At 43.6% G+C, this 20,671-nt stretch overlaps 1 protein-coding gene across 1 annotated transcript in view; it reads right to left on the bottom strand.

Annotated features, from left to right (window-relative positions):
* SMPD3 (sphingomyelin phosphodiesterase 3) overlaps window positions 1-20,069 on the bottom strand; it is a 124,458-nt gene extending 104,389 nt beyond the window's left edge. Inside the window, exon 1 of the mRNA XM_083452677.1 lies at window positions 19,867-20,069. The gene's annotated coding sequence lies outside the window, so the exon portion shown is untranslated. The remainder of the gene's footprint in view (window positions 1-19,866) is intronic.
* Window positions 20,070-20,671: the final 602 nt, after the last annotated feature.

Genomic DNA, 20,671 nt, shown 5'->3' with positions numbered 1-20,671 from the left:
GTTCAACAACGGCTGCCGCCCATTGGGACTGGTAGGGTGAAAAACAGGGAGGCCGACAGTAGGGGGAGCCACAGCCAATGAGAGGTGGAGTCAACTAATTATGGTTTTGTCTCCATCTTCCTCCCTATCGTGTTTTGGTGGAATGAAGGAGGAGGAAGTTGGAAAAAGGCAGGCATTGCTGAAATCCTTTGCACACTTTTCTGGGAGTAACCTCCATTGAATACAGTGTAGCACACTGAGGAGTAAACATGCTTAGAATTGTGCTACATGAATGATACCCGTTGGTTATATAGAATCACCATACAGTCCAACGTACAGCGGTACCTCGGGTTACAAACACCTCGGGTTACAAACACTTCGGGTTACAGACTCCGCTAACCAAGAAGTAGTACCTCAGGGTAAGAACTTTACCTCAGGATGAGAACAGAAATCGTGCGCCGGTGGGGCGGCAGCAGTGGGAAGCCCCATTAACTAAAGTGGTATCTTAGGTTAAGAACGGTTTCAGTTTTAAGTTCGTAACCAGAGGTACCACTATATAATATAGCCATTAAGTCTATACAGCAAAGTTCCCCAAACATCTCATAACAGGGGCACATTAATTTCTTTTTACTGAATTATAAACAGGAAGCACACGTCAATCCTACACCTCAGAAGGCTGACTTCCAGAGCAGGGGTGGGGAGAAAGCCACATGTTCCCCAGCCTTCTTGTATCCCAGGGGTGAGCAACCTGTGGCCCTCCAGATATTGCTGGACTGCATCTCCCATCATCCTTGACCACTGGCTATGCAGGCAGGGTCTGGTGGATGTTGCAGTCCAACACCACCTGGACGGTCACAGGTGTCCCACCTCTGTTCTTGCACCACACTGACAGTTCTCGTGTGTCCTGAAACACGATGCACAAATTGTATCCTGGCAGCACTGGAGTGGTGCGCTTTCTTTGCAAAGCCAGCTCTTTCCAAGTCCACAGGCATGTCGGAGTGAGCCTCATTACCACCCTATGGTGCCATCGCCTCCCGCAGATCACACGAGCGAAGCTGGCATTTCCCTTCATTATCAAATGCTGTTGTCTGCCACGAAACAACAAATGCATGGGGGAAAACAATAGGCACACTTCCCCCACACCCCTTGCCGAGTTCATTTGTGGACGCCCTCGGTCGCTTCTGGACGTTGCAAAATTACAAAACAATGGAAGCTCTTGGGAGCAGGCAATTACGGTGTTGTCGTACACTTTGCTGGAAGGAGGACACAGACAACACTGTTGATACAGGCAGGGAACACTTATGAAATGCCTCCATCCTTTTGAGGACAGATGCAAATTCGCTAGCTTCATTGAAAAATCATTGTCCTCAGCATCCACTCATTCTAACAAAGCAGTCCCCGGAGGCTATTTTGGTTTGTCATCATGTCATGTCAATAAAAATAGTTTGTGCCTGCGATTCCATTTTTAGGCTATTGCTTCTGCGGCAGAGGCTTGTATTCCCCCTGCCCCCATATGCTTTCTAAACCACCAGTCGGGGTGAAATTACTCCTAGTTTACAGCTGCTTCCAGTGAATCACTGATGGCATAGAGACCATGGAACATTTTTATCATTCCTTTTATCAAGTCAGTTTTTGTACAACAGGTGAAGCTGCCCATTTTGGTTTCTCATTTTTCCAACTAAGTTCTTCACAATTCCACATAAATCTGAGATTTTTTTTAAGTCCTCATGAAGATTTTCCAACATTTTAGTGCAAATTTCTCCCAAAGTACACATTTGTGCATTCATTCCCCCCCCAATATAATGCATTTTTGCATATTATTTTCTCTAATATGTACATTTTTATGCACACTTTACCCTAGTATATGCATTTTGTGCCCATTCTATGGCTGGAGAAGTGCCTTGCAAAATTCAGTGTGAATTTTGAAGAATGGGTACATTTCAATTCAATTTCAATTCACTTACAATTTTGGAAAGTATGAGTTTAGTCTTTAAATGTGAACTGAAACAAATTTCTCCCCTATTAGGAAGGAGAAACTCTCTGTTCTATTTAGAATATGAAAGGCGATCTGAAAAGTGTTCCATCCACTCGATCAGGGGTGGGAGAATCCCGCCTGCCTGCCCAAGGGCCCATTTCCTCCTGGGCAACCTCCTATGGGCTGCATTCTTTCCTGGGTTGCTGTCTGGTTGCCCTCTTTGGATGAAGGATTGCCAGTCTAGTCAATATATGATGGATCAGGCCAAAAGCCCATCTAGTCCAGCATCCTGTTCTCATGCTGGCCAACTGCATGCCTACACATGGCCCACAAGCAGGACCTGAGCACAACAGCACTCTCCCCACTCGCTATTCCCAGCAGCTGGTTTTCAGAGGCATACTGCTTCCAACAGTGGAAAGACATATTGTACCAGACCAGCCAGCAAAACAGTATTCTACCGGGTAACCAGTACTGTGGTCTGAAAAATCAGCGAAATGAAGATTCTGCCAGGCACTACCCATGACTTGTTACAGGCTCCACCCACGATCCTCCCATGGCCCAGAAGATTCAGTCATAGCCCCACCTGACCTGGATCTGCACCCAGGTCCTGCCCATGGGTAAATATCTGTTCTTTTAACTCCAAAGTTGGCCATTCTTTATGTGTGATTTCCATGCACAGGGCACAGCTACAAACCTGGGATCCTTTGTGTACAAGATTTTTATTACAGTCCTGCAGTAAGCAATGGTTCCAATTTATATGCACTGAAATTTTTTTTAAAAGGCAATAATAGTTTTTTGTTTATTTTTAGCCAAGAATCATAGATTGTGGAATTGGAAGGGATCCTCGGGGTCATTTAGTCCAACCCCCTGCAATGTAAGATTCTCAACTAAAGCATCCATGGCAGATGGCTATCCAACCTCTGCTCCAAGGAAGGAGAATCCACCACCTTCCTCTTCTCCAGGTGAAATATATCCCATTCCCTTAACCATTCCTCATAAGGCTTGGTTTCCAGGCCCTTTGTCATCTTGGTCGCCCTTCTCTGCACATGTTCCAGCTAGTCAATGTCCTTCCTTACTGTGGTGCCCAGAACTGGATGCAAGATTCCAGGTGGGGGTCTGACCAAGGCTGAATAGAGTGAAGCTATTACTTCCCTTGATCTGGACGCTATACTTCTGTTGAGGCTTCCCATTTTTGTTTTCCTGGGAGTTTTCTCTCCACTGCTCCTCATTTAAATATATGCAGCTTTGAAAGGCCTATCTTATCTGTGATTGAGCAACAGAAAAAAGAATGAAAAAATCCCAGCTGGGGCAGGAACACAATGATCAAACTTCGTTAAACCTGGCCAGGTGACATCTCAGCTGCAGACCTGCCACTGGTGCCTGCCTATTGGCCATGGAGTCAAGCAAGTTCCAACTAAACATTTGCCAATTTCCTCTTCGTATAGAAGTAATTATACTCAGTTAACACTCACACACATACGAGGACAGCTTGAATGCAAGCTTTAATTGTAAACTGCAGAACTAGAGGGCATCAGTAAATCTGACTCTATGTGGTTCAGACTGCATCAGAAATCCCCCACTGTAGTGGTTAAATTAATTAGCATGCTATAGCTAGCAAGATTATCACCAGCGACTGCTGTTATGAATGGTTACTGTGTAATTATGTTACATGCATTTGGGCTTTGCAGAAAAACAGAACTGACCTACATTTCATAGCCACTTGGCTCAGCAGTTTACAAAACGTCTCTTTTCCATCCATGTGTCTGCTGAAGGAGGGCAGGATGTCATGGCAGACGATTCTAGTCTGGTTTCACCACAGGAAGATCTTTAAGGTGCTGCAAGACTTCTGCAGCTGTTCTAAGGGTAAGGTGGATGCACCACAGAGATCAGTAGCACACAGGAATAAACCACTGGAGTCAAAGCAAGCTGCTACTGCACTCCCCAAATGCACACTAAAATATTCTCATTTGCTGTAAATATAGCTTGTATGGTAGATGAGGAAGTGGTGTGTGTGTGTGTGTGTGTGGCTTTAGGGGCACCAAGGAACTGAAAGGAAGCACCGACTTCCCAAAAATTTGTAGCGCCAGTTTTTTCCAAAGCTCACACTGAAAATCATAGCAGAAGAATGGGGGAATCTCAAATCTGTAAAAAAAATACATACTTGAGCCAGGGAATGTCACAGGGATGAGAGATACATGATTCTTGAAGACAGCAGACTGGGCTATCTCATGAACAGTCTCCGGTGCAAATTGCTTTTACCCAAAGATAACAGAGCTTCATAAGTGAAATGTTCTTCTCAAATACTCCAATCTAAATAAAACAGGCATTTTGGAGTGAGAAGGGCCATGGTTCAGTGGTCAAGCAAACACATGTAAGCAAAAGATTCCAGGTTCAATCTTTGGAATTTCTGGTTAAAAAGAACCTCAGGCAACAGAGCTGAGAAAGACCTTTGGTAGAGACCTTGGACAGCACTAGGCTTGAAAGGCCAATGGCCTCTCTCAGTGAATATGCAAAGCAGGACAGACCAAGATGATGCCCTTCAGATGCTGTTGGCCTCCAACACGCGTCAGCCCTAACCCAACCAGCATGGCCAATGGTTATTTGTTATTTGAATGCCATGTTGTTTTCACCCTCTCCCACTGTCACTAATATATGCATGTTTAGGCACGCATTCAGTTTTGTACACATCCTGTGCACTTCAAAAGCTGGAGAAGGGCAAATTCCAAAGAATGGCTATGCTTCGGTTTGTATGTTGTTCTGGAAAGTTTGAACTGGGTAGATTTAAATGCAAGCAGAATCAAATTTCTCCCCCACCCCAGCCATGGATTACAGAACTGGGGAAAAGTCCTCCCGGAGAACATTTGGAATCTGCTTTTGGTCAGGTTGATGGCACTGGGACCAAGTGGATCATTGGCCAAAATAAATATGATACGATTCCTTAGAACTCTCACTGTAAGTCCTTGGTAAGAAAAAGTGTGTCTGTGCTGTGTGTCCTATGTAGCTTTGTTCACGAAGGTTGCTCCTTTTGCATAATTACATGGTTCCCTTCCCCACTCCACCCCCTGTTCAAATGGGCCTGTTTGTTCATAAGGTGCTGTGCAAATCAGAACGCTGTTTGCCCTGACATACACTTAAAGACTTCTCGTTTCAAACAAAGCATAATAACAGGGCGGTGCAGCAATTATCCCCAGAGATCTCATCTCAGTAGTATGTTGGGCAACAGAAACGGAAAAAAACTACAATTAACTAATCTAGGAACTGGTTCGCACATGCGCAGGCTCATCCCTCGAAGGCTGAAACATCAAGCCACAATTTACGACTTAAAATGTGAAGGAGTCAACACGGATCCAACACCACAGACAGAAATTTCACACTTGCGGAAGCATGGATTTTAAAAATCAACACATCACACCTGTATGTGGGAATGGGATAGAAAGTCATTCGGACTGCATAATTTGTAGTTACCAAACCAATTTGCAAACCAAAACAAAGCTATCCTTCAAACTTGCACTTTCCTGAATCTTGCAATCTTCCAACACACAAAAAATGCACGCAATACATATTAAATACATATTAATATATTAAAAATAATAAATATATTAAATATATATTAAATAAACATATATGAAACACACAAAAATATGAGGAAAGTGCATAAAATGCTTATATTAATGGGAATAATGTACAGCATTTGGGAAATCTGCTTTTAAATGCACATTTTAGGCAAAGCTGCATACAAGGATGTGTATATTAGGTGATGCATTAGAAGATCCTCACCAGTAGCCAGTGCCCTTGATGTAAGCTGCAGCAATGCCCATGTCAGAAGGGCAGATCTATGGGTCTGTCCCACCACACTACTGCAAGCCAGAGATCTATTCTTCTGAACAGCTTGGTGAAGATTTTAACCCAGTGTTCAGTGGCTGGGAAAAACACAAATTTCTTTCTAGGGATCATTAGGAAAGGGTTTGAAAAAAAAAAACCCTACCAATATCATAATGCCATTATTCAAATCTATGGTGTGGCCCTGCTTAGGATACTGGGTGTAGTTCTGTTCACCTCACCTCAAAGACGATATTGTAGTGTACTGTTTGGCCACTGTGAGAACAGGGTGCTGGACCAGATGGGTCTTTTGTGTGATCCAATTATGGGGCTCTTGTCTTATGTTCCTTTGCAAAGATAGACAGAAGTTATATGGCCAAGCAAACACCACACGTGTTGCCCAGGATAAGAATACAGCAAAATCAAAACAACAGGCCTATTTCTAAATTCATTTTCACCCTCTGCAAAACCTAGCAGCCATTTCCAGCTTTGCTCCCCTCCCACTTTTTATTCGTGTTATTTTCCAATTGGGTCTTGTCACTGTAATTAGGGGTAGCTGAATCAGTCTAATTCCAGGCCATGTCTCTTCTTTATGTAGGCATGCTGCTCAATTCGGCAATAATGTACACAAAAAGAGCACATTTAAATACACATTCGTAAATGTGTTGCCTCTCCAAATACATATTTTAAAAGGACTTGGGGGTTTTGAGCTGAACATTACATTGAACTTCCCAGAATGGTGGAAGCCCATGGATAATTAGGTTGCAATCTGCATATTAGTGCAGGAGGTGCTGTGTTCTGGAGTGTGACTGGATAAGAGGAGGGAACTGCATGAAGGATGGAGCATGAAGGTCAAGGAGTCAGGGTGAAAGTTTATGGGGAGGGGGGATGTCAGGGAAGGCCCAGCTGGGATTAAGGCAGTTGGTGGGTTGAAGGTTCTTAGGTTAGGAACTAGTTCAGGAGATATCTCATGCTTCGAAGCCTGTTTTGAAGCAGGCTTAGCTTAGTTTCCCTTTCCCCCCTGAACAAAATCTGCCAATCTCCATCCTGGTGTCTCGCGGGGAACTTACATTTTAAGGGTTTGAGCACCCATTTTGAAGCAAAGTGTTCATAGTGAGGTCTGGACAGCACTTTATCACACTTTCCCTATGTTTCCTTAGCTGGTAATTTCTACATTTTATGTGACCTTTCACACAATGTAAAAGCCACTTCTGGAAAAGGAGTGGAATCTAGCAGAAGTTTCATGCTCATTTCTGTGTTATTTGCTTACAGGGTCAACCTCATTAACCTGTAAAATTACAGGAGTTTTCGCACTGCAATTCCACATGACAAAATTCAGGATCATGTTCTGATCTATACAGTACAGTTCTTTCTTTCCATTTAAAACATGACAGTGTATTGATCAAAATGTCACAGTTCCATAATGTAGTAGTTAATGCAGTGTAAAAGGAACATTAGAACCTGGGCTAGAAGTGCAGGCATTATAATCAGGAAAATTAATGCAATGATCCCATCCAATTGCACCCCATGACAGAGCAGATCATTTCAGTTTGTACTGGAATTCACAAATTCCCCCTTACTAGCTGTGATCGTTTGATGTCAGTAGGTAAATATCTCCTTACACAGCACCTGCATGCTGCATGATTTGCTGGTGTGATGAGCTACATGTCACATTGTGACCAACACAGAACTTTATTGGCCGCACAGAATCACATGTTTTACAGACGTCACTGACAACTAAGAAGATGGCTGATCAGCTGTAGTGTCCCAACTTCTCCTGAAAGACTCATCTGGTGCCACAATTGCATTCTTTAGACATACATAACGTATCTATATTTTAAAAAAGCATTGGCTCAAGATTCTGAAGTGCTTTTTACATATTGTTGATTCTTTTTTATTGATTGGCTGGTTATATATGTGTGGCTATCTGCATCTAATGTGTGTGTGTATGTCTGTGTGTGTATAGTAAATCACCCTGAGATAAATTTGGTTGGTGGGAGGTATTGAAGTTTTATCAATGCATATTAAAGTATTAGCAATGCACATGTACATATGTCTCTATTCTTTAAAAACTTATATTCTGTTGTTTTCAAATCATTTATAAAATTCCTTTTCTCTGGGTTTTGTTTTTGTTTTTTTAATGGTATGCCCATAAATTGCTGTGAGTGTGGAAGGCTTTCCTGGAATTTGGCTTGAAAGAGGCGCTCTATCACAGTCCATAGAATCAGTGGCAGTATATGCTTTGTTGCAATGTAAGTGTAGCATCCATGACAGCTTCTCCCATTGGCAAATGTCCCCCAGGACCCAAAAGATTGCTGACCTCTGGTATCCATGCTTACCTGGGAATAAGTCCCATTGCCCTCAGTCAATGGATTGCACTATGAAAGCTCCAGTTTCTGTGACACCCCCCATTCTTTGTGGGAAAACAAAAGCGGGCAAGGATTCATTTACTGCATGCTAAGAAGTAGCACAAAATCTTTGTTGCATCCAAATTTAGTGGGACCCAGCAATTGTCAAAGGACCCTTGTAGCTGGCAGTCTGCCTAATGAATATTCCATCAGACAAAATCCTTTGGGACACTATTCCTCTCATTAGACAAGAGCCTCTGCCCTTTGTTCAGAGCTCTTCAATAATATTCAGCACAAAGGTTTAAAAGGAACTTGGGTTGGTGGGGGAGAAAGTGTTATTCATGTTTAAAGCAACATCTGAAACCCGAGAGATGACGGAAGGGCCACTGGGAAGCCACCGCAGCTCTTTGGACCTCATTTTCGCACCGCTAAGCGGGCTTTGTACACAGCGCCAAAGTGTTTGGTTTTCAAAAGGCCTTTATGATCCCCTAATAGTTGGTGCTTGGAGAGAAGCAGGTATTAATCATGCAAAGCCGTTTTGTGAACTAGGATCGCTCCAAGGGGCAGGTAAAACCTTTCCTGTCAAGTGCCGCCTGGGTCCAGAAGTAAAGTCTTCCAAAACAACTCGGCAGAAGGAGGATGGGGACAACTGACTGCTTCACCCGCGTTATTGCAAAAACAGGCAAAATTACATACAAAAATGTGTCGATCAGGTGAAATGCACACAAAAATGGATACACATTTTCATGCGGAGTTCTGTTTTGTTTTTAATCATGATCACAAACTGATGTGGAAATGAGCAGAAAGCTTAAGGTTGGGAAAATGAGAGAAACTGAAATTTAGAGATTCACCTGTGTCTACCTTCATGTAGCACCCATGTACAGTAATCGTTCAGACTCTTTTAGAACAGTCTTCAGAACTGTTCAGTTACTTGGGGAGGCTAAAACCACCCTGAGCACCATTGATTCCAGGTTTTGGGGGTGCTCTTTACCAACATGCTCTCAGTCCCCTCAATTTGTAGTGTAGAGGCCCAATTCTTTCTCCCTCTGCTGCTGACTTCAGCCAACTCCCCCGCCCCCCCAAACCATTTCTGAGAATTCTTTCACCAGCTTTCATGACTTCTGAATTTAGCATTGATCCAGACCTGGAGTGGGGGGCTGCATTGGCACCCCTCTGATGCCACCACAATCCCCATATGGGGATATTCCTGCATATTCCTGCATTGTAGGGGGTTGGCCTAGATTATCCTCAGAATCCCTCCCAACTCTACAATTCTATGGTTCTGTGATCACCAGCTTTGAGACGAAAGGAGCACACAAGAAGGAGACTATGGAATGGAGGCGGAGGAGAACCCATCTTCAGACCGTTTTAAGGTGTGGAGGATGGAAGAGGTAATGTAGAGACAGAAGCATAAAAGGCCTCATTCTGGCTGCAAGCTTTGCTGGAATAAGTGGGAACTGTCTGTGCTGAGGCGACTTTTGACCAGCCTCCAGCCTTGCCACCTCCTCCATAGGATCTGGCATCGGACCAGTATGGACAATACTGAGCTAGATGGTCTGACTGTATAAAGCAGCTTCCTATGTTCCTATGCATGTCCACATGCCACAGCAAACACTCCAAAAAGAAGAAAATGTAATTGCTGTGTACAATGAATGATTCAGATGGCCCTTTGTTATGGGAATAGTGGTGCATTCCAGCCATGGTCAAATAGTGTCCAGCCATATGCTGAATGATAGTGTGAATTGCCAAAGGTACCAAATTAAACATTATCATCCAGAGTCTAGTTTTACATTCAGGCAGAGAGAGTATAAGCTGTTATTTATGTTTTTTTTCTGTATGGGCCCATGGCCGTAATAAACTTGATGATGAGTATAAGGCACAGAGGACCCACTGCTGAAATGCCTTCGGGATGAGAAATACATTTAGTATAATCCACTTGCTCTAGGACAAAGCTTGGGGGGGGGGGGGAGAATCAATAAAAGATGTGAGAAAAATGAGAATAGCAAAGCCTGATAAGAAAAAAAAGGAGCAGTTGTTCATACTCCAAATGAGAAATCCTCAAAAATTATAGTTTCATTTGCAAAAGACTATTCAGGATATTCTAGACCAGTCAAAAACCATTTTCCTGAAGATAGCAAGCTATAACCAGAGTGACTTCACTGCTTAGGAATTAACCTAAATTGGAAGCCTAGTGCATATTATACAGATTATTATTATATCTTGAACATTTATACATCAGGCTGATAAACCTCTTCTGGGGAATGCCTTGCTCTGGTCTTTGCGCCAAAGCTGTCTAATTCCTGTTAATTAAAAAATAAAATTTCTGAACATGTCTTACTTCTCCACTTTATGGAGAATGTGTGTGTGTGTCTCCAAATACCAACCCAGCATCTACTTCCTCCCATATTGCCATTAACATATACTTATATTAACTGCTCCAATAACACATTAATTAATATAATAATAATAATAATAATAATAATAATAATAATAATAATAGTTTAAGTATTTACCCACCCTTCACCAGCAGTTCCCAAGGCAGGTTACAACAATTTTTAAATTCAGAATTTAAAACACAATGTTACACTTGATTAAGGAGCCCTAGCTGCATGGTAGCTCCTTCTTTTCATGTTGAAGGTCCCAATCCCTGGCACCTCCAAGCAGGACTTACAATAAAGTAGGTAAACATGTAAACAACTGGTTATTATGTCCATGTGAAACATCCCTATGCACTTCCCGGTGTAACGTTAAGGGAGCCGTCTATGGGAGTTGCAAATGCTGATTCTTGCACCCTGAACCCTCCAATGAAGTCCCTGTTCAATGTTGCAGCACCTGTGGCTTTTTAGTTTAGAGAAAAGGCAGATAAGAAGCTGTATGACAGAAGTTTATGAAATTATCCATGTCGTGGAGAAAGTGGGCAGGGAAAGGTTTTTCTCCCTCTTTCATAGCACGGGATTCCTGAGCATCCAATGAAGCTGAATGAAGGAACATTCGGGAGGATGGAAAAAAGAAAGGACTTCTTCACATAGCATATAGTTAAACTATGGGACTTGCTCTAAATGGAGGCTGTGATGGCCACTAACTTAGACAAGTTCACAGAGGATTAGGCAACTAATCCACAGCCGCTGTCAGAGGCAGTAGGCCTCTCAATCACAGTTGCTAGGATCCACAGGCAGGCAGGCAGAGTGGCTGTTGTGCATAAGTCCTGCTTGGGCGCTTCTCACAGACTTCTGGCTGGCCATTGTGAGAACAGGATGCTGGACTAGATCGGCCATTGACCTGATCCAGTAGGTTCTTCTTCTTCTGTTGCTCCACATGAGCCAAAGCAGGAAGGACGCTTCGTCTGCATTTCTTGTCCCCATCAATCAGACACCAGCTGCAGCTGCTCTAGGGATGAAAGTCTCAGTGGTGCACTTATCCACACATGCTAAAATTTCTCATATATTACATATATACATTATTATACTTTTAATATTACGCACACATAGACACACACCAATACACTCCAGGTTTCCTGCAGTAACCAGCACATAAACAACACATATAACTACCTATGCAATTATACTTCTAAAATTATGCAGCAGAAATATAGTACTGCATGGGGCTTGGCTATTTTATATGTATCTAATATACATATTCTTTTTCTGTGTCATTTTGCACTTACGTAGTCAGGATTTCTTTCTTTCTTTACAATGATGTACAGACCTAAGCAAGTACTTGATGCAAGAGGTAGCCTTGTATAGGTAGAACTTGGATGCATAAGAAACACCAGCTTCTCTGTATAAATCTGTTAAAACTGATTCTTCCTTCATCTCTAAACTGATCTCCTCCACCCCTGCCCCCTTGTTTCCACAAGGGAAGTCTTGTAGCCCCAGAAACAGCCTGGTAGGACTTCTGCTTAAGTTCACCTAAAATGCTGCAAGACCATCTCCACACAACTCTGTGCATGCTGAGAACAACTTTTCATCCCCTGATCTACATAGGTAAACAGTGGAGAGGGCATTTCCTCCCCTCACATCTACAAATATGGTCTAACTTCATTAAATGTATAAATTAGGGAGACACAATTTGATACCTACAAAGCTAAACAAACTCTATGCAGAAAATCAATTTTAATCCTGGAAATGTACAGCGGATAATGCAAATTTGTTGCATACATTCTGAGATCGCCCAAGCGCAATGAGCTATCAAGGACAAATGGTGCAGATTATATATGAAATTATAAGAACAATATGTATAACTCCAAAGCTAATTCTGTTCAATATATGGCTTGCACGTATCCAACTAAGTTATACTCAGAGCAGGCCCACTGAATGAATGAACCTGTCCATTTCAGCCTCTGCAAAATCCTGAGACCACCACAAACCTCTTTGAAACATGAGCAGCTTCTAATTTTCATTTTTCATTGAGATGGCACCCTGGCAGTGTAATGGTAACTCATTGAAAGAAGAATTAGAAGCTGTCTCTGCAGTACCTTACCCTGTTTTGGATTCGATCTTGCAAAAATATCCCTCTCAGGAATTGCTTACATTTAATTTATAACTCCAGTTTGCCAGTGTTTGGACTTAAAAGCCATACTTTTTAAGTCACTGTTATTGCTGTAGTAGATTTAGGGGTATGAAAGGCCTTCTGTTTACTGCTTCATATTAACAAAGCATTTGTTTAGCAAGCAGATTGGATAGATGTTGCCACAAGACCTTAAATTATAAAACCAGCCCCTCACATGGGCGCTTTTTTCTTTTCTTTTTTGAGAGTAAAATGACAGTCCTCATGGAGGGCTAGAGTAAATCAAATACGACTCTGTCCATCTTGCTTTGGGCAAACTTCCCTAATGAATGTACAATAGCATTTCCCAACATCTCTTATTCTAGGACCTCACTTAGGAACATAGGAAATCAAAGAACTATTCTGCTTATAGAATCATAGAATTATGGAAGGGACCCAAGGGTCATCTAGTCCAACCCCCCATGTTCTGAATTTTCACATCAGTATCTGATAAAGATCTCTCTTTAGGATCTATCAATTTCTGAACCTTTCTCTTCCTTTTTTTTTGCAGGTGTCCATGGTGGCAACTGGATTGCGAGAGAATGGCCTAGTGCCTATCTTGTTGTCAACTTGATGTGAGATAAATACATTTTAAAAAAATTTCATGCCTCTTAAAATTTGTCATCGCCTTTGAAATCTGTTGTGAACTAGTAAATTTGTTTCAGCCTAGTTTTTATTTTCTGCTGCCCTCTGCTGCATTCTGATTTCAATTGTTGTATTGTGGCTGTACACAGAGGCAGCCACCTGTTTCACCACCTGAGGAGAAATGGGAATCACTGCCTCTGGCCCTGCCGCCCCTGTGCTGGAACAGCTAACTCTTGGTGGAGGCAGTGCGGCAGGCAAAGTGCCACCTCTTGTACTTCTGCCACCTGAGGCCTCATGGACAAGCCGGCTCTGGCTGTGCAGTAGACTCGCAACTCCCACATGTTTGACATGTGCGATTTCAACTTTACATGGCTGAAGATCAGCCAGTTGAAACCACACAGATTTGATGCATGGAAGGTGGAGAGTTTAAAAGCTATTTTTGCACAGGGCTTTCCCAGCACGGAAAGCACTTTTAAGCTCTCCGCCTTGCTCTGGGAGGCTCTTGCACAGGCTCTGAAGGCTCTCAAGAGATTTTGCAGGAACTCAGATGGCCCTGCAATGTCTCCTGACAGTGTCTCAGAGCCCAGAGAGCTGCCTTGCTTGTAGGGTAAGACTTGTTTGGCGTGCCTCCTCCAGAAGGTAAGGCAGCTCATGTGGGGGCAGTTCCAAGATATGCACACTATCACTGGAACCTCATTCCCATGCAGTTTGTGGGTGGAGTGTATTTATAATCTTCTATTCATTCTGTAGGCTGCCCAGATAACAAATGTTTATAAGGCAGGCTATAAATATAAGTAACTACGTAAGCAAATGAACAGATAATGAAATAATTGTCAGGTTGTAAGGTTCTAGTCCATATGTGCAGCCTTCCAGTATTTTGCACTGCATTACTTAAAAACCTTCCCCTAGTCTATGGCCCCTTTCCTGCAGAGGTGCATGGTGAGGCAAAATCATTTTCCACCAGGGAACTCACTGAGGTATGCCTTGCTCAGCTGCCCATGATTCCTAGAAATGCACATTGCAAGCTCACTGGATTGATTAATCAATTGGTTAAAAGACACCCTGAAGAATATTGATAGACAGGCAGATGGACAGACAGACAGATGATAGACAGGCAGACAGATAACAGGAATCATAGTTCTCCCTGGAATCAAACCTCTACTGTATAAAATGTGATACCAGCACTTCAATCCTGTGCATCTCTACTCCAAAGTAAACCTTATTTAATTCAGTGGGACTTACTCACAAGTAACCACGTAGCCAGAGTTGTCTTTGCTATATCAGCTGATCATTTCCCCAGAACATTGAGATATAAAGGAGAAAGTTTGCAAAAGGAGGGCGTTTGCAGGATTTCTTTTGCAAAACTGGTGTGAGAAGATATAGGTCCGTACACACACACACACACACAATACGTTGTCTAACAGGTGAGCGAAATCTATAAAACAATGCTGAAGATCAAGCCTATTAGGCTGCCACCCATATGAACTCATCATCACACGGAGTGGCTGTTGGCCAAATGTTCTATGTCTGCATGGCTCTCCAGTCTGAATGACCCTATTCCCTAGCAAGTGTGTCTAGAATCGCAGCCCGAAGTTTCTTTTTAATGTGTCTCCTGCCTTGGGCAACAGTATGATTCTGTTTTCCTTGTTCAATCAGGTTAGCACGGAAAGTGCTTCAGCGACATTCCCTTGTCATGTAGTTGTCCTGTATTTTAGCGCAACAAGGGAAGCGTTCAGCTGTAAACACTGAAAGGAAATACTTGTTCATCTATTGGGCTGCTGAAGTCCTGGGAATATGATAGTCGAGTGGCAAAATTGCGAAGCTAAAAATAAGATTGGAGACAGACCTTCTAATCAAATGAAAGCAGAAAACAAAAAGATCAGAGCACCCACCATCTCTCGCACAGAGGATGTTGAATTCTATGCAAAATGCAATCATGGTTTTCAGAGGGGTTCTCAAATCAGTCTGCTACAACAAAAAATATCAATTAATCTGGCATAGGGATGGGAGTGAAATTTGATTCAAATTGGAATTAAATGTGAATCAAACTAATTTGCACTAAAAATAATAATACGCAAATGGAAATGCATCCTTTGAAATTAGCACTTTCCTAGATATTGCAATGCAATGCAGTTCTCCAGCCCAGTTAGATGTACAAAAATGGATACACTCCAGTAAAGTGAGCCTAAAAATGGATATATTGATGACAATAACATACAAACATACATATTTGGGGGGGGGGGGGAATGGACTGCAACGCTGATGAATTTTCATGATGACTTTTTTTTAAAAAAGAATTTGCAAACTGATTTGGAGACCTACAGGCAAAGCTTTGGTGGACTAGAGTCTACATAAGCCTTTCTCAACCTTGGGTCCCTAGATGCTGATGGACTACAGTTCCCATCATTCCTAGCCAGCATGGCCAGTGTTTGTGGATAATGGGAGCTGTAGTTCAAGAACATCTGGGGACCCAAGTTTACAAAAGGCTGGTCTACATCATTAGATGCATGAAGCGTCCTCCTCAGTTGGCAGAAACAGATGCCTGCAAGGGCAAACGAGTGGCCTTAAGCTCTTCAGATCTGCCCCTTTAGCAACATGGGACTGGGTTCCAAAACATCCTGCTTTAATAGACATTCTTTCTCTCTAGTGAGCCCTGAGAACTGTAGCTGGGGTGCAGAGGAGAGGGACATTGCACTGAGCACACAGCCACAATTTTAGGCAGGTAATGTTGCATGTGACTTTCTGTGCAAGCTGCAGGCTTTGAGCTTGCATTTTATTTTGTTTTATTCTTTAACTACTGATGAAATCAGATGTTAAAAACGATCTAAAAAATCCAAAATATAAATAAAACCAGCAGTTTTTAGCATACACATCATAAAACAAAATGGTGTATTAAAATAACATACCACATTTACAAGTCTGGGTGCAGTAAGCTTGCTTAAACAAAAACAAAGGTTTATATCTGTTATTGTTCCTTGCTGGGTTAGGTTACTTGGGAGACCGGGATTTGTCAAGTCAGTAACAGGAGGGGCAAAGTGGTTAGCCCTGACCCAGATGCCAAACTGCTGAAGCCACTACAAACCTACAAAGGAGAATTCCTTGAGCGAGGTCTAAAGTGATAAGGGAGGATCCCTTGAGTGCAACAAGAGAGAGCAGCAAGCTGCCTTTCAGCTATGTCTCTTGGGCAGGGTATACGCCAGGGGAAAGGAGTTTAACTGAGGCAACAGCTATGGAAAGCAACAACTTTGCCTTTTGTAGCATGCTGTTGCAGGCATATCTAAAATCACTGCCTAATAGGGCGGTTCATAAAAAACTATTTTTTGAAAATGCCTGCTCCAAAGGTCTGGTCTTACTACACTAGGGATTATATAGTTATATCTGAAATTTCATGCATATCAGTTAATATCTTGACCCTACTCCACTGAATTGAAATTTCAGCCTTCACAACATAGGAAAACGGCCAAGTAAACAGCTATTTTTGTGGAGGAGGGTCGAGATATTAACTGATATGCATGAAATTTCAGATATAGCTATATAATCCCTAGTATAGTGAGACAAGACCTTTGGAGCAGCCATTTAAAAAAAAGTTTTTAATGAACCGCCCTACTGCTTTCCATAAAATGTCAAAACAGTGACAGATCTGGAGGCTGATTTCTTACTTTCAATAACTACATGGTTGAATTCCTAAGCTACTCCTTATAATGAACCCACAGGTACAACGGTGGCCACCCAGAAAGTATAAAACAATAATCATAGAATTGTAGAGTTGGAAGGGGAACCATGAGGGTCATCTAGTCCAACCCCTTGCAATGCAGGGATCTTTTGCCCAACGTGGGGCTCAAACTCACGACCTTGAGATTAAGAGTATCATGCTCTATACATTGATTAATCCCATTCTCTAAAATGGATGCATTGAGGGGAAACACTTATTCATTCTGTTGAAAGGGGTCAAAAAGCCAGGTGGTTGTCTCTGACTGAGGTCTTCTCAGAGAAGACACACTGAAATTAATGGATGTGACAAATTTAGGTACATCAATTCCAGTAGGTCTACTTTGAGTAGAACTTAGTTGGAGACAACTAAGCAGACATAGGCAAACTCACCCTCCAGATGTTTTGGGACTACAACTCCTATCATCCCTGACCACTGGTCCTGTTAGATAGGGATGGTGGGAGTTGTAGTTTCAAAACATCTGGAGGGCCGAGTTTGCCTATGCCTGACTCAGCGGCTAGGAATGTTCCATTTATTGACACTATGCTATACCTAGTTAGCCAAATATCCTTTTATACAGCAGGCGTTTTACTACACATGGCGGTGCCCCCCCCCCCCAACATCTGAACATTGGTATTGGCATCTTAAGCACACAATCAAGTTCACAGCCCTTTATATGGGTTTATTTAACCTGGACTGATTATCACTCCCCCCCCCCCCCCAGTTCTGCATTCACAGTTATACTCTTAAGTGTTATGCTACTACAGTGAGCCAAGACTCTCCACTCCACCTAGAAGCATGAAAGAAGGGGCGGGGTGGTGGTGAACCCAACCACAGTAATCATGGGTAGAACAAGGCAGTTAAGGTATATAAAGAAGGACCAGATTCAGTAAGATACTTTGAATGATATAATCCCAAGAATCACAAAGAGTATTTGGAAACATAAAGGACACGACACCAATCCCAAAGGGACCTCCCCTTTCTGTGTTCCTTCAATGATCTGCAAGCCTTTCTTCTTGACCAAGATGCTCTTACATTGGCACACTCTGAACACACGTCAGCTGCCAGATACAAAAATGCCCAGCTGGATATGAAATCTTCTTGACTCTGTTCCTGCAGGATCCCAGAAAGAGGGGGGGGGCATGCACAAAATCTCGCCAGGAAAGCCTTTCAGGCAGAGAAGCCTGCACAACAGAGCCAAATGGGCAAACACACCAACAAAAGAAGCACAGGGCTTTGCTTTTTTAAAAAAAAGAAAAAGAAAGAAAATTGCAAACAGAACCATTCATGCAACAATCAAATCAAATAAAAATGGCTGACATTATTAAAAGACACACACACAGAGAGATACAGATACACACCCACCAGCTTATCCTGAAATAAACCACCTTTGTTCTGGGTCCTGGCTGGTTATTGTTGTGATACACATTTTATTCTGACCATTTTATCAACAGATATTCTGAGTACTTTTGACTTCCAGTGCAGTGCATGCTGCAGATTATCTGTCAGATGGGCATCCTGGATAGAACAGTCCAGAGGTAGGCTGCAAGAAAGACAAAGCCATATGGCAGAGAGCTAATTGGTTTGCCTTTGGCTCCCTCCTGGATTAGGCAGGGCTTCTCTGCTAGTTTTGCATCTCTTTCCCCCCACAGCCAAAGGCAAATCATAGGAGGTATTTGCGTGGCCAGATGATTCATTGGCATGGAAAGCATGCTGCTCCTTGATTAAACTTCAATCTCTCTGTCTCTCGTTTTCCACGCCCAGATAAGCACTTCGCCGAGTTGCCCCTGCTGTGCTGCTGACCTCTTTTTACTCCTTGGCGACTGAGAAAACCGTAAGGCGACAATAATCCACCCAGCACCAGAACTGCGAGCGGCACAACCCACCCGGTGTGGGACAAAGGGTTGATCTGGGCACCAGAGCTGAGAGCCCTGTGCGATATCAGCACAGAGGCAATGTTTCTGGCTTGATGGCATATGGCATTGCTCAGTATTCACAGCCAGCCCTGTCGCTAGGCACAGAAGTCTGTGGCGTGAACCACTGGTGTGCAACAGACAGTAGCAAAAAAGAAAGAAAAGGGAAAACCAAATCACAAAGGAGACGGCAGGTCTGCCGTTCGGCCATAAGCACAGCCACGCTGGATTTCCCCCACCGCCTCTCTACTCCGAGGGATCAACGCCCAACCCAGCTTAGCTTTCTCTCCACCCACCTACCCCAGGCAAACAGTGCTGAATGAGGAAATATTAATCTGTGGAAGAAAATTAACCGTAGATTTTGGGGGAGATTTGAGGGGTGGGGGAGGCAGGTTGGTGAGAGGGGCTGTACGATGCAAGGGAACCATTTTGCAATCTGAGCTGCCCACCGCCTCCTACTTATGGCTGTAGTAGTGACTCTACTCCACGCTTCACCCCGCATAGTACTATCTCCCCACAGACGTGCCTGCAGGGACTTGTGGACAGACTCAGCGCACCCCTCAAGTTATTCTTTTTTAAAAATAATAATTGAGGTGGGGGCATCCTCAGTCTCGCTACCACTTGCGTGACCCCGCCTCAGTGCATAAAAGGAATAAAGCCGCGATCTGCTCGCTTGTTCGCAGCGCCTTCTGGACGCAAGGAGTGTCCGTGCGCGCCGAGGCTTAAGCAAACACACAAAGGATATGAATACATACACCCTTCCGGAACAGCAGAGGCAGGCGCTTGGGGAGGGGCAGCAGCATGGACCACGTTCCCTTTTTCCTTACTCCAGATCGCCTTCCCCACGCTGGAACTCCACACCCGCGCACAACAGCAGGAAGGCGAGCAGAGCAGCCACGCGAAAAGCGAGATCCCTTTGGATCGCTCCCTGTCTCAAATCCGTATACACACATACACACGTTTATATATATTTGCATAGGTGCAATCGCTTACTGTGCGTGGCAGTGGAGGAAGCCGGATCCCAGTCCCATGCCGCCAGCCAAGGGAGCAGCAGCAGCAGCCGGCGGAGCCTCCTTAAGCGCGAGCGAGGCTCAGCACCTTTGCGCTGAACAGCTCCACACACAGCCTACCCATGCGCGTCGCTTCTCTTGCACCAGCCGCCGCCGTGGCCACCGCAGGCTCCATCCTTCATCCCCGCCCAACTCCGCCCCCGGCTTCTCCCATTGGATGCGCCGCCTGGCTGATTGATGCTAAAGCGATCGTTCCAATTCCTCCCTCTCTTTCTTCCCCAAAACACACACACACACACACACACACACGAGTGACGCCAGCCAACGGAGGAAACTATTTCTCCCAAGCGGGAGTCTAAGAGGAAGGTTTGGACTACATCTCCCAGCCACCTCTGCGGCGGATCGCTCTCTCTCTCTCGCGCCTCTGCAGCAGGGGGTCCTGGGATTTGTAGTGCTTGCCTGCCAGGAGGTATTCCCTCCCCCACACCCATGAGACAGGCAGGCTCCTATCGCCTGGTGTGCAAAGGTGATAAGGTATCGAGGGAAGGTCCTGTAACCACGAAAGTCGCTGAGGTCCATTTCATACTTACATGGAGGGGGGGCGGGATCTCAAAGGGGTAGCTGTGTACAAGCTTTAATGCATTTTAAGAACTGGGTTGGTATTAAAGCCATGATTTCTTTGGAAATGCGAAGTGGAATAATAATTCTAACCCCTTGAATTCTGCTTTGAATTTGAGCACAATCTTATAAGTACATAGTTAAGTACATGTTTCTATTTAAGCTGTAAG

The sequence above is a fragment of the Podarcis tiliguerta genome (assembly GCF_965153285.1).
Source record: "Podarcis tiliguerta genome assembly, chromosome: 8".
Lineage (NCBI taxonomy): Eukaryota > Metazoa > Chordata > Lepidosauria > Squamata > Lacertidae > Podarcis > Podarcis tiliguerta.
Note: the sequence above shows the minus strand (reverse complement) of the source record. Positions and strands in the feature narration are given on the sequence as shown.